A 15,604-nucleotide genomic window follows, 5' to 3' on the forward strand; every position below is an offset into this window, starting at 1 on the left:
ATTATGCGTTAATTTGCAAGCATGTCATGTTAATTTTGATTATAAAAGCTACATTCCAACAGTTGAGCGTCATCTAGAATTGTAAAGTGGTTGTACTGATTGCAAGAATATACGTTGTCAGTGAGGTATATTCCAGGAGTGAGGAATGTGAATACAGACTGTTTATCTAGACTACCTTTAGAGGGAACTGGTGAGGAAGATGATGAGGATTGGTTGGTGGGGGATATTCGAGATATGAAAGTCAAAGCTATAACTGAGGAAGTATGGAAAACAGCTGTTGCAGAAGATGTAGAGATGCAGGCGTTGAAGGAAAATTTGGATAAGCCTTGGTTCAAATTAGTTGAGTGTGTTGACAAATTGGCAAATTATAAGAATGTGTGGTCAGAACTGTCCGAGCAAGACGGTGTTGTGCGGAGAGGGGACAAGCTGATTGTACCATCTAATTTTCGTACTTCAACGATGTTAAGATAGTTTATCTTTCCCACAAACGACTTGTTTATACTTCTAAGCCTCGTGCAGGAAAACAAACTTCACCAAATAGGATTTTGAAATCTCCTTGACTGAAGAAAAAAACTTTGCACCCAGAAACAAAGCGTGTGATGGCAAACAAGGGAGAAAAAAAAAAGGCAGCTGGATGAAAACACAGCATTCACACTTCTCCATGTCGTTGTGTGTCAACAGTCACACTCCGCCTTGTTTCTACAGGCGATTTGTGACATCCAGACTAGTGTTTACTTTGAGTAGCTTCACGTCGTTCTGTGTCAGCAGTCACGATTCGCCTTATCTCTTGAGGCGAATAGTGACCTGCTGCTTAGTTATCACCAACAATAATCCTTGACGCGCAGATACGCGTCACCACGTAATGTTCTGGGATTTCCACTAGTGCGCGCTGACAGAAAAGCTTTTGTGCTTCCTCAAGTTAAAAACAAACAAGCACGCAACATGTCAACGGCAGCACGAGGTAAGCGCTAATCTTTATATTTGCCAATTACCTTCCGCAGCCAGAAATAAATGCTTGCCGACCGTCTTGCTAATGAAGAGGTCGGAATAATGTGAACAAATCAGGTTCCTCTCCACGCTTCTGAACTCCTCACACAACGAACTTCTTGGGTCCTTAAAAATGACGATATCAGAATATTGCCAGGGTTGGCTCGACACCCTCGTCGCCACTGAAGAAAAGACACTGCTTTCTCTCTTCTTTTCCTTCTTTATTTGGTGCACGATGGGAAATCCAGATACACACTTCCAGCCCTGGCAAGTCCAGACAACAACTGAACTATGCCAACATTCCCTTCATGACGTTCCCATTCTATTCATGTTGCTAAGGAATCCTTAGACATTCTAATCACTAACTTCAACATCCAAGAAACAGGGCCTTAACATTGACGCGAGCCCGTGCCAATGTGGCGGTGCTGCGGGTGCATTAGCACCTTTCGCGCATTCCACTGCCCGTAATTCGGGCAGTGGAATGCGCGATGGGCTGTGCATGGGGGCCCCTGCAATGCCCATGGCAAGTGCATGCAATGCTCTCAAGGGCCCCCAAGGGCCCGCCAACCCACATTTGTTAAAGTGTATTTATCAATCTCCATTTCATGCTATGTATTAATATGTCCTTATTTTATCTCATTCTGTATGTTGTCCCTTTCTTGTTATTTCATTGAATTGATGTAATTGGTTTCACAAATCAAAGTATTTTGATTTAAAGATTTAAATACATGTTATGCTGTATGCTGGATATAAGTTGTATTGATTACTAATGCACTTTAAAATGTTTATATAATGATTAACACTATTAATCCTTCTAAGTTATATGCAAGTATGAAGTGAAGCCTGTTAGGCCTTCGAAAAGTTCAGGGCCGGATGTATCAAACATTTTTGTGATTCCGTTTGCGATCGCAAAAATGCATTTTGGTATGTATCAAGTCCAATTTGCGATTTGGTAATTTGTTACCAAATCGCAATATTGAATTGCAACTACATTTTGATTTGGTATTAGGAAGGGGTGTGTCAAGGGCATCCCTTCCTAATACTGAATCGCAAAGGTATGTATGAATGTTTTGTGACCCAAATGCGGTTGCAAAATATTTGCATTTTACCGCCTATTGAAAGTAGGTTCCCAAGTCCCGTTCCTCTTTGTGAATGCATGCAAAAACATTTTTGAAGAGCAGGCAGAGGTCCTACAGTCAACTTTTCAGTTTTCTTTTGTAAACGCATCCCGTTTTCCTTTAACCCCTTCGCTGCCAGGCCTTTTCCCCCTCAGGTGCCAGGCCTTATTTTTGGCTATTTGGGGAAGTTCGCGCTTAGGCCCTCATAACTTTTTGTCCACATAAGCTACCCATGCCAAATTTGTGTCCTTTTCTTCCAACATCCTATGGATTCTAGAGGTACCCCGAGTTTGTGGGTTCCCCTGAAGGAGACTGAAAAATTAGCCAAAAATACAATGAAAATTTAGGGTTTTTTAAAAAAATGGGAAAAAAGGTCTGTAGAAGAAGGCTTGTGTTTTTTTCCCCTCAAAATGGCATCAACAAAGGGTTTGCAGTGCTAAAATCACCATATTTCCAGCTTTCAGGAACAGGCAGACTTGAATCACAAAACCTCATTTGTTAATACAATTTTGACATTTTACTGGGACATACCCCATTTTTGCTATCTTTTGTGCTTTCAGCCTCCTTCCAGTTAGTGACAGAAATGGGTATGAAACCAATGCTGGATCCTGAAAAGCTAAGTATGTCTGGAAAATAGATATAATTCTGAATTTAGCAAGGGGTTATTTGTGTAGATCCTACAAGGTTTTCCAACAGAAAATAACAGCTGAAATAAAAAACATATTGAAATTGGGGTGAAAAAACAGCCATTTTTCTCCTTGTTTTACTATGTAACTTTTTCCTGCGATGTCAGATTTTTTAAAGCAATATATTGTTACGTCTGCTGGACTCTTCTGGTTGTGGGGATTTATATGGCTTGTAGGTTCATCAAGAACCCTAGGTACCCAGAGCCAATAAATGAGCTGCACCTTGCAATGAGTTTTCATTCTACACCGGGTATACAGCAATTCATTTGCTGAAATATAAAGAGTGAAAAACAGGGAACAGCCAAAAACATGTTGAAATTGAGGGGGAACCAAAGCGTGTCCAAAAGGGCAATTTGAAAAAAAACATTTTTAGGCTGACAAGTGGGCAGAATTTTTATCGCTTAAGTATAGATGAGACAATGCTGGGTGGTAGGAAGTTTGTGGATTCTTGTAGATTCCGGAAGGTTCCATCACAAAAATGTGGGAAAAATGTGTGATTTCCAGCAAAGTTGGAGGTATGCAGGGCATTTTGGTTAAGAAAATGGTGTGGGGTGCGTGTGAAGCACACCACGCTGGACTAACCCAGATGTTTAGTTTTCAGATGTGTCTAGGTCTTGTGGATTTTTCTTCATGGCAGCGTCCCAAATTCCAAAAAGTGCAGTCCTCGCCATTCCAAATGGGATGATTTTGAGAGTTAGCCAAGCTCTCATGGCCCAAATGTAAAACCAAAACCCAAAATAAAAACGGGCTGCATTTAATTAAAAAAAAAAGGATTGCTTTATTTAAAAGCAATCGCAGACCAGCATCCCTGTGATTGTAGCCATTCACAATGGGTCGAAAATTGCAAACTACCTCATGAACATTAATGAGGTAGGTCTATTTGCGAGCCCTTGCGGATCGCTACATAAAGCTCCTGGAGTTTCATACATTCCAATAGTGATTACTTAATTGCGATTCGCAAAAAATCGAAATTTGGTAATCGCTATTGGAAATCATGATACATCTGGCCCTTAGTTCTCATTTCTCTTCTCTACTGTGTTGGGTTGAATATTTAGTATATTTAGGGCCACATGCACATACGTTAGGAATTATTGCAAGTCCATGCAAATCGCAATTAGAAAATCGTAATTCCAAATGTACGTAACTCCATTGATTTTCTTTTGTGAATCCCAGTGGGTCGTAAATAGACCTACCTCATTAATATTAATGAGGTAGGTCGCAATTTGCAACCCACTGGGAATCGCAAAAAGAACAGGGATGGTGGCCGTCTGGGGTCAGCTAACCATCATGCCTGTGATTGTTTTTAAATAAAGCAATCTTTTATTTTAAAAGCATCCTGTTTTCCTTAAAGGAAAATGGGATGCGTTTGAACTGGAAAAATATAAAGTTTTAGTCTCATTTTTAAGGGTAATATACCCATAAAAACGTTTTTGCATGCATTCACAAAGGAGAAGGAACCCCTTAGGGACCTTATTCCATTTGCGAATACGTTAGCACCAATTTAAAATGGGTGTTAAAAAGTGAATTTGTGACGGGATTTAAATCGCAAAACATTTGCATATATGACTGCGAGTCGCTATTAGAAAGGGACGCCCTTAACACGCCCCTTCATGATACTGAATCGCTAACTTATTTTGCGATTCGGTAATAGGTTACTGAATCACAAAATAGGGTTTTCTAATTAGGAAAATGCCTTTTTTTATCCCAAGCAGCCTGATTCTCTGAATGTGGCCTTAAATGCACAATTTCAAAGTGATCTTTTCCTTTTCAGGACATCTTTTTACCTGCTTTTTTCAAGTTTGCATGTGTGCAACTTAAACTGTTTGTGTAATTTATCATAAAACCACTGAAAGGTCTAATCATACTATTCATAATTTACTCTTTAGGTTGCTTCATTTGTAGCTCCATAGTCATTTGATGTATAATTCAGACTTTTACAATTTTTGTTTGTAACACATATTAGGTGCAACACTCAGAGTACATGGAAAACCATCTGCCTCTGAGAGTTCCTCCACTCCAGAACAGGAAAAGTCTTCAGTGAGGACTCCAATTCTGCTATTCCAGGAGATTAGAAGCTACCTGGTTCATCTCATCTGTGTGGGCAGATAGCTCCAGTGAGTCTCACTTGGCCCACACCTACATCTCCCACCTCAGCTGTTACCACACCTCAGCCTCAGGATGCCTCCATATCCTGTGTCTGAAGGAACATCATCCAAATCGTGTGCCCCCAGGCCTGTCTGCTCTTAATCCACACCACCACCTCCTCCAGTTCAGCCAGGATCCAGTAGGATGAGGCACAGTGAGTCTAGGGCAAATGGTAATGGGGTTCGGGGTCGTGGGAGGGAATATGTGGGCCAGCAAAGTGAGACCACTGGGTTCACTGTTACCCGCATCACCACTGACCAAGTTTTGGGATCCCTACATTATTCCCAAAACATTAGGGGCCAGGTTCTTACAGAGCTCTGGGATATGAAGCAGTCGCAGAGGGAACACAATGTAGAGGTGCAGATTCTAAACTCAAACGTGAGCTCTCTGACTGGGGTGATGTGTGATATTTGTCCATATGTGCAGGGTTTTCCAGCAAAATCTATGCCATTCTGTGGTCCACTACATCTGTCTGCAACAGAAAGGGAGGCCCTGCCACAGGAGATACCTGCATCCACCTCAGTCCCTGAAACCGTGGATCCACCAGCCCCCCTCAGGAGGGGAAGTTCATCAGGACCACCCAGAGAGGATGGCATGACTTTTACCACCACTAGTAAGAGACACAGTACCTAATTTCCTCCAGTGTGTGACTTTTTTTTTTAAAATCTGTTTATTGAACACAAACTGCACACATCAATACAATAGCTGTACGTTATTTTGCAATACATTTACATACTTGTATAATTTTACACAGCATTGCCACTACGAGAGGTGTGAAAAAGAAAGGAGGGGAGAGGGGAAATGGAAGAGGAAAGCGGGGACATCAGGAAGGGAGAACTTTAACAGCTAATCTTAATAATGCGAGAGAGTTAAGGGCGTTGTAAAAGGAGAATACAGTGACATTTAACATGCGAGCTGTTATGAGGGCTGATTGCAGCTTACGGGGTCTGGCCAGACATTGACGATATCCGTATCTAATATAGTAATCACTTCAGGGGTGTAAAGAGTGTCCGTGGTGTTGACGGGTTCAGGGGCAGGACTATTTTACTTGTTGTGATTGTGTGTTATAGGCATGTATAAGCGTGTGGGGAGTGATTGGGCACAGGTAAGAGATGTCTTTCGAGGAAGAGGAAGGATAATAGTAATGAGTGTGTTTAAGGACAAACCGAAGTTGCTGCTGTGCAGTCCCGGCCTTAACAGCGTCAGCACAGGCTGTGGTGTACCATGGGTTGAGACCTGTTCATGGGGGATACATGTCATCTCTGGCCTCCATTGCAACCACAAATGTGTCCCAGACCTCCGGGCCAGCTAGGATAAGACCTCTGTGTTGTAGCAAGTGAAGTGTCTGGGCTTCAGCCTGAGAGCGGCTATGTAAATCACGTAGCCATGTCACGTGGGAAGGAGCATGTGGAGCTTTCCAATGTATTGCTATAAAGTGTTTATACACCACAAAAGCCAGGTCGATAAACCTGTGCGTATGTTTGTCTGCTTTAATACGCTGTCTTATGCCGAGTAAGCAGGAATCAGGAGTGGGCACTAGGGTGTGGGATGAGATCTCTGCTGTGACCTCCGTCACGTGTTGCCAGGCCGAGTTTATGGAATGGCACTTCCAAACCATATGATAGAAATCAGCTGCTGGTGTAGCGCATCTAGGGCATGTTGGTGTTGTATGGGGGTAGATTTTTTGGATGCAGGCTGGTGATAAATATGATTGGTGAAGATAATTAAATTGAGTGTACCGTAGGCGAGTATTACGGGATATTGATTTTATTGTTGTGAGGGCAGTGACCCAGGTCTTCTGTGGTAGTGGGGTAGGAAGGACAGCGTCCCAACGCGCCTTTGTGTGTGGCAGTGTTGTGCATATTGCTTCAAGCAATGCTTTATATAATGTGGTAATAATGCTCTTTGAGCTGCCAATAGTTAGTATAGTGGTGAGCAGCGGGATTCAGGAGGTTCCGAGTCTCCTGCGCCCCAGATCTTATTGAGCAATAGCCTTATGGCATTAAATGTTAGGAAGGCTCCATTTTGCATAGTGCCTGCAGTTACCAGTTCAGCGAAAGTGCGCAACGCGGAGCGAGAGTATAAGTCACCCAGTTGGAGCATGTTCATTTCGCGTGTATCATGGTGTATTGACAGGATTTGGGTATCCGGCAGTTGAAGTAGTGGCAGCAGAGGCGAGTAGGGGAAAGATGTGGGCTTAGTTTGGACATATCTGCTCCAGCAGAATCGGGCTGCCTCTAGTAATATTAGTCTGGGAGACATATGGGGGGTGCTAGTTAGTATCGAGAGTAGCAGCCTCTGTGATGGTATATGTGTCTGTAACATCCTGCTTTCGGCCGACGGAGTGTCACATAGCCATGTAGACAGCCATGATAATTGGGCGGCTGCATAATATCTTTCCAAGTTAGGCATTCCCAATCCACCCATCTCCTGCGGATGTTGCGTTATTGACAGCGCCACTCTGCGTCTGTCTTTACCCCAGAGTAAATCCGTTAGTATTGATTTCAGCTTATTAAAGAAGGAACGCGGTAAGCACAGCGGGAGAGCTGTAAAGTGGTATAGAAACCTTGGAAGGATAAGCATTTTGGTTATCGCCACACGGCCCATTGGAGACAGGGGAAGTGAGCTCCAGAAGGGAATTGAGCCGTGAACGGAGCCAAGGATTCTGTCTATGTTTCCTTCTTTTAGATCCGTGATAGAGTGATAAATCTGCACACCCAGATATTTAAAGGTTATATGTGACCAGGGCAATTTGTATTGCGGTAGCGACATATGGGCCCTCATTCTGACCTTAGCGGTCGGCGGAGAGGCGGCGGTCGGACCGCGAACAGACCGGCGGTCAAATAAATGGCATTCTGACCGCGGCGGTCACCGCCGCGATCGACCGCCACTTCCCCACTCCGACAGCCACGGCGGTCATGACCGACGGGCTGGAGTCTGCGCACTCCGGTCCGGCGGTCGACCCAAGACCGCCAACGGTATCATGACCCTGCTTACCGCCGCGGTTTCTGGCGGTCGGGAACCGCCATGCGAACCATGGCGGTAGGCACTATCGGGGCCAGGGAATTCCTTCCCTGGCACTGATAGGGGTCTTGTGGTTCTAAAAATTCTGGACCCATGTAATTTACTTTGCCACAGCAGTACGATTTTAGTATCAAAAGACCGATAATGACTAGTACACTAAGCATGAGCATTTTCGCTCAATTCCAGCAGCGTTTTCACCTCGAAATCGCCATTTTCGTCCTGCACTCGTGGCTCCCATTTTATACACAGCAGCCATTTTTAAAAGTTGCCCTCACATAGGCTTATAATACAGTCAGATTTGATTCCAAGGACACGTACACCTTGATTGACTTCTCTCTGGCCTGGGCAAGCTGGAACCATTGCCTCAGGCCAAACCTGTTTGGTCAGTCCCTCTCCCAGTGGCCGAATCAGATAGCATCAAGGCACACCATGCTATAAAACCCTTATTATCGCTCACACACCCTGCCTAATCTTGCTCACACCTGCACCTGCTCTTTTCTTCTTCTTACTTTACGAGGGGGAGGTGCCCGTTTTTATTGGGGGTCCACACTTATCTGATGTAAAATACTAGGCCTTGCCGGGTAATTTATTATGGGTTGGATGACATGAAATATAAGGTTTCATCATGACACTGTTTTTTCCTTTGTAGTAAAAACATGTGAATGACCAACCAAAATGTCAAGAATGTTTGCCTGAAGCTTAAAAAACTGTATATAAGGAAACCTGACTTTGCATTGAAACACAGTCTCCTGAGAACATACAAATCGTGCTGTTGTACTTCTAGGACACTTGTCAATTGGTTGCAGCCAATAAATTCGATCTTTGACTTCACCTAGAAGACTCTGAGTTTCTGTAGTCTGAATCAGGAAAGTACCCGAGGTCTTTGGGTGTACCCTGGCACCGCTGGGTTACCGGATCAGTACCGGTTCTGAAAAACCCAGTACCTCAGTTGGCGCCCAACGTGGGGCGATACCAGCGGTACCGGTCCAAGCCTGAGGTCCGTGGGGAGCTTCGTGTGAAAATTCTGGAGGAAGGCCGCCACTTCATCGACCCCTGCATGTCGACGTGGTCCGAAAGTCTTTGTTGCGAGGTTCCCCGCTTCCCGGCGGCTATGAAGGACTGCTGCCCTGGCTATCGCCCTGATTTGGACCCTTGATTTTTGGTAGAGCGAAACGATAAGACGAGTCTTCTGGTGACGTCATTGATATTTTCAGTTAAGTATAAGTGGAGCGTCTCCCAGTCCTTAGTTGGACACTTGGTTTGGTCCTTAGTTGGACACTTGGTTTGGTCCTTAGTTGGACATTTGGTTTGGTATCCCTTTGGGATCACTTTGATTTGGAACTTGCAAGTACCAAAGCCGAAGGACTCGTGTATTCACGAGACTATCGTAAACGATAATCCTTTGAAGTTTGAAGCTAGACTAGTGAGCGAAGATGCCTGGTCTTAGCAGACTTGGAAATTTGTTTTGTCTTGGTTGTAAAAGGGACTCCCGGTTGGAGGACTCATGTCCGGTTCCTCCGATTGGAACTCCAACCTATGAACTATATGTGAAGCACGGAGTGGGCCCCATCACGTTTAATAAAGTATGGGTCCGCTATTCTTGGAAATAATTGAGAAAAGTTTTCTTTTTTTTTCTTGTAAATATGACTTACAACTAGGATCTGCAAACGGTTCTGTAAGTAAATTGCGACGGCGCTATTTATGAAAAATGGCTAAAGCGCGCTGTATTATGTGTACTGAGTGTTTTCTGTTTATATCTGAAATGAGCTCAATGTGTGTTTGTGGGTCTTCTTGATGTTTACAGTTTGTTAAGTAAAATGTTGGTTAATTAATATTAAGTAGAAACTTAGAAAAAATCCAGAAATGAACCATGTGATGTGCTAACATAGCTATATGTTGCTCCTTAATTTATAGAATGAGCAATTGTGCACATATACAAAACTGCCGTTAAATGCTTAATAAATTAGAAAACACATTCAATAGATATAAATAGGGCCCCCCCCCAAAAAAAACTAAATTATCTATTTTCAATTCAGCCAGCACTTTCCCAGTTAAACATGGGTGGAATTTTGCAGAACCTTCCTTTTAAATGAAAGTGGCGCAAAAATGTGACGCATTTCAAGTTAGGCTTATGCGCTTAGGCTTGTGAGTTAATGTATCCCAAATAATAGGCAAGGGATGCAGCTTGCTTTTATATGTGGAATTATCACAAAAAAAAGAATAATTGTTTTTTTTTTTTTTTTTTAAAGAAAATTATTAATTATGGAAAAATTATTTAAAAAAATAAGTGCCTTTCAAAATCGTTTTTTAATATTTATAAAGCTTAATACCTATACTATGACCTCCTAACATTAAAATTTAATTTAAGTTATGTTGCACCACTAAAATGACATTTGTATGTGCAATTTTCCCTTGGCGCAGGAGCAAACAAGCTCATTTCTATAAAGTATAAGTTAATATTTTCAATGGCTGACTCATGGATTGTGTAATAGACATTCTGGTAATGCATATTATGCAAGAAAATTGTAGGATATTGATTTTTTAATGCCTAAAATATCAAAGTCGATTTTGGGCAAAAGCACTGTTTAAACTGCATTTTCTTTCATTCAGAGTACTTTTTAAAGTGTCTCAGGCTTCAGTAAATGCATACATTTAGGTTTGATATATATTTGCAGGTTGTGCCTTCTTATGATTCAATGAGTCAATGTGCCAGTACAAAGGCTTGTTTTAATATCAAGGTTGAAGGTTCTAACTTCAGCTGGGCCTACTGAGACGTTCATTCATTCGAGGTTGATGAAATATGTACCATTGCATGGGATTGCAACAAGCATTTATTCTAACAACTGGTATGTGTGTTATTAAGGTTTGTGAATTATTCACAGTAAATGTAGTTTAATAATCTGGAAATAGAGATAGTTTTTTTTAGCGCCTAAAAAGGAAAAAATATATTTTTTAAATAGAGTGAATTATTGCAGGTTAGAAGGAAAATAGAAAGGCCTACTGTCTTTGACAGATTCAGAGTGGCAGAAGCTAGGAGAGCTACAGAGGCTGGCTCAAGTCATGCTGCTGAGATGCTATCTTTAGTTTTCCCATAAACAATGGAGGAGGCTGTCGTGTTGACACTTGTGACATTTTAAATTAGGGCCTTGTCTCTGTAAAATGCAGAATGACCCTACCGGCCTCTAAAAGTGGGATTTCTGGTTTCTCCAGAAGAACATCAATACAATTAAAGAACTTAATTTCAAAGGGAAAATATAAAAATAAGGGGTTTCTTCGAAAGTCCCAACATCATGTTAAATGCTCTGCAGAACTGATACATTTGTGTCTCTGCTCTAAAAAAATAAAATGATGCCTGCTAGTTGCTTTTATTTGACAGAAAACGAAGTGTTGCATTAAGTCTTAGGCAGAAAATAAGATGCAGCCCTTTTCTCAAATTTTGAAGTCTACATGCCTTAATGAGAACGATTTGCTAATTAAGACTTATTTTTCACAGTGGAAATTGTAGGTGCCAAATTAATATGGAGTGTCAGTGTAACAATTTTTACTTTTAGAAAGGTAAAACTAAGGTGGCTTGATGTTGCGAAGTAACTGACAAGAGGGTAACAGTTAAGTAATGGAAATTTATTTTCATGTATTTGGTCCTATCATGAATTGTTCTTGCTGGTCCTGTATGTTAGAAGAGAAACAGTAAAGTTATATTTGACAGCAGATTTCCATTGCCTGGTGATCTACTGTCAAAAGGAGGGTAAGGATTTTAAACCTGACAAATTAAACAGGCCCAAATATTGGGTTTTGGGCTGCAGGTTTACAGTGCATAAAGTACATGACATGGTGTTGTGTGTCACCGCTTATTCACACATGCTATTGTTTTGTCTATGCTTTTTGTGCTTGATACACAGCAAGTATATCTGATGGCTTGACGTTTTGTGCGTTTTTATTATTTTTTATTTGTTTTTTGCATGTTTGTTGCTGCTTTTGATACTATTACACGCTCCCCTGTGTTGTGAGGGAATGGTCATGACGATGCCCATCGCTACGCAACAGTTGGTTGAACTTGTTCTGGTTACTAAATTCCACAGATAATGATATTTCATGCTGTGAACATAAAAGACAACACTTCACCAGTGAATGTCTATTTGGCTATAATGGTATTGAAGGAAAATAAAAAGAGATATACAGGATCAAAGTGTGTCACCTGCAGTTAGTCACGTTACTGCCCCTTCCCTTAAAGGAACAGGCAGCCCTACATTTATGTATCCTTGATTGGACCTAAGGATGAAATTATAGATCTGTGACTCAAGGTGGCCTAATTTCTATATTACATTAGTTAATGATGTTGTGTTTCCTAAGTAGCATATGGCTTTCGTTCCTTAAAAGAAAACCAGGTTTTCATTTTTTCCTGAAGAAGGAACTGAAACATTAGCTAGGAGTACTGTATATGTTGTAGTCGCCAACGGTAGAGTTAAAATTTGTGTAACTTTGGCCTTTGTGTATCACCCGTACTCTCGGTGTTGTGTCACATGCCTGACTATCACCCAAATAATTTTTTTTGTTCTTCCTATAGATTTTTTCTTTTGTTACTTCCCCTGACCAATGTCGCATCATGCTTAGTTATTGAGATTTTAGCTATGTCCTAGTCCCATTTCTCTTTTTCGAATTCCTTTCACCAGTCAGCCCTTTTATTATTATTGATGTATTGTTCAGGTTCACATTTCCAGACTGCAGTGATGTACCAGGGACCCCCATGTTATGTATAATTCCCTTTGGTATGACCAGACTGGTTTTCAAGAATTTGCCTTAGGCCTGCTTCAATGTTTTCCAGTCTGACTGTCAGGGTAGCGATAGACTGGTTAACTGACTCAATATTATAGTAAGACAAGTTTTCCATCTCAATAGGAGATATCTTATGTTTACCTTTTTGAACATGACGAATTTTCAATGTGTATTTTAATTTGGTTTTCGGTTCCCTTCTATTCCTGCTACTTTAATTTTTGGTGGGATCAGATGTGTCCTAATCATGCAAATATCAGGACCCTCTAGTTCTTGTCTTTTTGTTTGCACATTTGACTATTAGCCTGTGTATTGCATAGTGCACCTGATGCACAGTTTTTAAAGGAAGGTTTCTACATGTCCCTGATAATCGGTATCATGTGATTTCTCTATTGAGATGTTCTAAGGTAAGGAGGAACACCTAGACTTAATCATTGAGGCAAATATGTGTTTACCCCATTACACAATGCCACTGTGTGAGGAAATCCATTCAGATAGAATTCTCATGTAGCTATAGATGGCAGAGAATAATGGAGAGAACCCAATTAAAGATGCTAGAGACCCTGTTTTGCCCTTCTGCCTTTGTCTTTGTATTTTATGCCCATGGTGTATGGCTACTCCTTTGAAGATTGCAGACCACCTGCTTGCAGTCCCCTTGTTAAAAACCATGAACTGTTTTTTTTTTTTTACTAAATTGAAGGAAACTAACAACTGTGGCACATTTCCTACGTCACTAGATTCTGCGGGTATCAAGTCATAATAACCTGCAGGACATTGATTTAAGCCTAATTCCCATCAGTGACAGCTACAGATGAAAGACAGACATCTTGGCCCTACAGTCTCAGCACCCAGAAAGTAGCAAAGCTGGACAGCGATCGCCAGCGCATGGTATCGTACTTGCTCCATCAGACGGCGTTGGACATCACAAAACCAAAGTTTCAGTGTAAAAGAGCTAAAGAGAAGGATTCCTGTTGTTGATGGCAGAGCTGTTTTGAGGTTTCATTTCTCTACCTGTCATGTGCTGGTAACCTCTGACAGTGTGCAATCCCTTGAGCCCCTTGGCCTGAGTTTTGGCCACACACCCCCTTTTCTTTGCTCCAACGGAAGAAGGGCAGTGCACCGGAGATTTCAAGTTTGGAAAAAGGCACTATATTGTGGTGCCCATGAAAGAGCAGTTTGAGCGTCCTCTGACACTAAATAATGAGTGTTGGAGTCTGAAAGTGCTGCTGAGCTTGAGCTATTTCCCAATTAATGGTGCTTGCCTCTGCACGAGATGATTTGTGCCCTTGATCAATGAAGAGCACATTGTTTGTAGTGTCTGCCACAGAGGAGAGACACTGGTGCATTGCTTTAAGACATTGAGACTTTCGAGTGAGCTGTGGGTGTTTGCCAGGAGGGCACTCCAACTAAGCAGTATTTTCTCACGAAGAGGCCTGAATTGAGAGGCCCACGCGAAAGAAAACAACAAAAGAAAATTTGATGGACAATAGAAGCCTGCCAGAGAGGCTTTTTGAACGGACTCTGGGCATAGTTGGTTTCACAAGAGGTTTCCGTGTGATTGTATAGACTAAGTGTTAGGAGACTGATTGTTTTGCTGGCATTGTTTTAAAGTACTATTCTGTTTAGTAAAAGCAGAATAAAGTCAATTTTCTGTGGAAAGAGTACCCCCTTTTCACCTTAGAGCATTGATGAGAGTCACCACTGTTCCACCTGAACATACAAAAATTACTGAAATGCAGAGGAGCCCTAAAAATGTTACTAGATAATTTTAGGATTTGCTTTTTGGTTAGGGTTGTGAAAAATTATTATTTCATAGTGGTCACTACTTTCTCCCGTTGTCTATATGTTCTTAATAACGTGCTTTCTAGTGTCTTTTAAACATGACGTTGTCATTTATGGGTAGGATTGTTTTTCTCTACTCAATTGACTTCTGCACCCACTTCCCAACCTATGTCTTTTCCTACTATTGTTTCTTTGCACTCTTTTCACCCTTTTCCTGAACATGAGCAGGTTAGAAGATCAGAATTCGTAAGCAATTCTTTTGTACAGCTTCTGCATCAACTCTAGTTAGTAGTGAACATCACTAATTGTTGGGTGTGTGATCTTATGCCACCTACTGCAGATAGAGGTATTCCTTATTTTGTCCTGCCATATGTGGCCTTTTTGTGCTACTTCATGTTCGAGGAGACCTGTCCAGAGAGAGTTACCAAGTACTAGAATTTTGCTCCAGCAACATCTCCATGGCCTTATAAACATAGCCTGGACTCAGATTAGCATGAGAATAGGTTTATTGCCTATGTAAGGGCAAAAGGAGGGTTTGTGGTTCTAAAAATTCTGGACCCATGTAATTTACTTTGCCACAGCAGTACGATTTTAGTATCAAAAGACCGATAATGACTAGTACACTAAGCATGAGCATTTTCGCTCAATTCCAGCAGCGTTTTCACCTCGAAATCGCCATTTTCGTCCTGCACTCGTGGCTCCCATTTTATACACAGCAGCCATTTTTAAAAGTTGCCCTCACATAGGCTTATAATACAGTCAGATTTGATTCCAAGGACACGTACACCTTGATTGACTTCTCTCTGGCCTGGGCAAGCTGGAACCATTGCCTCAGGCCAAACCTGTTTGGTCAGTCCCTCTCCCAGTGGCCGAATCAGATAGCATCAAGGCACACCATGCTATAAAACCCTTATTATCGCTCACACACCCTGCCTAATCTTGCTCACACCTGCACCTGCTCTTTTCTTCTTCTTACTTTACGAGGGGGAGGTGCCCGTTTTTATTGGGGGTCCACACTTATCTGATGTAAAATACTAGGCCTTGCCGGGTAATTTATTATGGGTTGGATGACATGAAATATAAGGTTTCATC

At 41.7% G+C, this 15,604-nt stretch overlaps 1 long non-coding RNA gene across 1 annotated transcript; it reads left to right on the top strand.

The window, feature by feature from the left end:
* The first annotated feature begins 759 nt into the window (after window positions 1–759).
* Window positions 760–14,827, top strand: LOC138292871 (uncharacterized). The gene is made up of 2 exons (XR_011202832.1): window positions 760–961; window positions 13,431–14,827. It is a non-coding gene; the product is annotated as an uncharacterized lncRNA (long non-coding RNA).
* Window positions 14,828–15,604: the final 777 nt, after the last annotated feature.

This window comes from Pleurodeles waltl, chromosome 4_2 (assembly GCF_031143425.1).
Source record: "Pleurodeles waltl isolate 20211129_DDA chromosome 4_2, aPleWal1.hap1.20221129, whole genome shotgun sequence".
Classification (NCBI taxonomy): Eukaryota; Metazoa; Chordata; class Amphibia; order Caudata; family Salamandridae; genus Pleurodeles; species Pleurodeles waltl.